This window comes from Belonocnema kinseyi, chromosome 2 (genome assembly GCF_010883055.1).
Source record: "Belonocnema kinseyi isolate 2016_QV_RU_SX_M_011 chromosome 2, B_treatae_v1, whole genome shotgun sequence".
Classification (NCBI taxonomy): domain Eukaryota; kingdom Metazoa; phylum Arthropoda; class Insecta; order Hymenoptera; family Cynipidae; genus Belonocnema; species Belonocnema kinseyi.
This window is the reverse complement of record NC_046658.1, coordinates 104,197,948-104,199,002: the sequence shown is the minus strand read 5'-3', so window position 1 is coordinate 104,199,002 and position 1,055 is coordinate 104,197,948. Positions and strand designations below refer to the sequence as shown.

Here is a 1,055-nt window from a genome sequence, read left to right as displayed (position 1 = left end):
CTCTACCTATTCATTGTACGCGACATTGGATTAACCAGTCGGAAGCCTAGTTATCGCAATTTACAAGTAGCGCCTTTTGTGCGCGCGACAGTGCGTTTGGCATAGCTATTCCTTTAATGTAATACAATTACGTATTCAATAACAATTGCAGGCTCGTCTATTGATTGTCTAAACAATTATGCAGGGTTGGCCGAAGAGTACTTAGTAAAAGTATACCAAAAAAATACTGAATTAAAGAGTTTTAATGAGTTGCGTTACCAACATTATCACTGGAGTACAAGAACTTTTGATCTGGAAAATTTGCCACCAACGTCTGCTTCTATGGCTTTACATATAAAGCGAGCATTTTACATAACTTATCACCAAGTTAATTGTTTGAACAAAAATGCTGACAAATTAGATCCATTGTTATATGGATATAAGATGCAGGACAATTTGTTGCTGCCAAAGAAAATTTACACATTATTACCGCCTTCGAACGAATTTGTGCCAACTTGTCGGTGTAAAGCTTGTACTCGAACTGCTTCGTGTTGCTGTTTAGAAGCCAAAATAAAATGTTGCTCATTTTGTGTGTGTCAAAAAAACAATACGTGCAAAAATAAATTTAATAAGACTGATGAACAAAAATGAGCGGAAAAATATCCATATTTTGTGTATTTTGATACGTACAAACAGTGTATGATATTTAGTCGATAATAAAATAATATTTATTTATAATAAAATAATCATTTGGTGAGAACTGATTGATTGACTGCAAAGAGTCGGGACAAACTTCATACTTTTTTCAGTAAGGCCGCGAGTACCTCGCCGCGCGCTGGCCATAAGCGCCAAACGCACTGTCGCGCGCATAATAGGCGCTACTTGTAAATTACGATAACTAGGCTTCCGACTGATTAATCCAATGTCGCGTACAATGAATAGGTAGAGGAGCTTTCAAAGAACAAGTTGCTTCGTCAATTTTCGAAAAATATTCAATAGGTCAAGAATAATCGATACTCAAAGTTTGCAAAAAACGTCAAATTTTGAACTTTGAAAATTTATAACTTTGTAAATAT

At 35.4% G+C, this 1,055-nt stretch overlaps 1 protein-coding gene across 4 annotated transcripts in view; it reads right to left on the bottom strand.

Moving 5' to 3' along the window:
* LOC117167149 (fibroblast growth factor receptor 3-like) overlaps positions 1 to 1,055 on the bottom strand; it is a 57,577-nt gene that overhangs the window by 26,576 nt on the left and 29,946 nt on the right. The window lies entirely within an intron of this gene.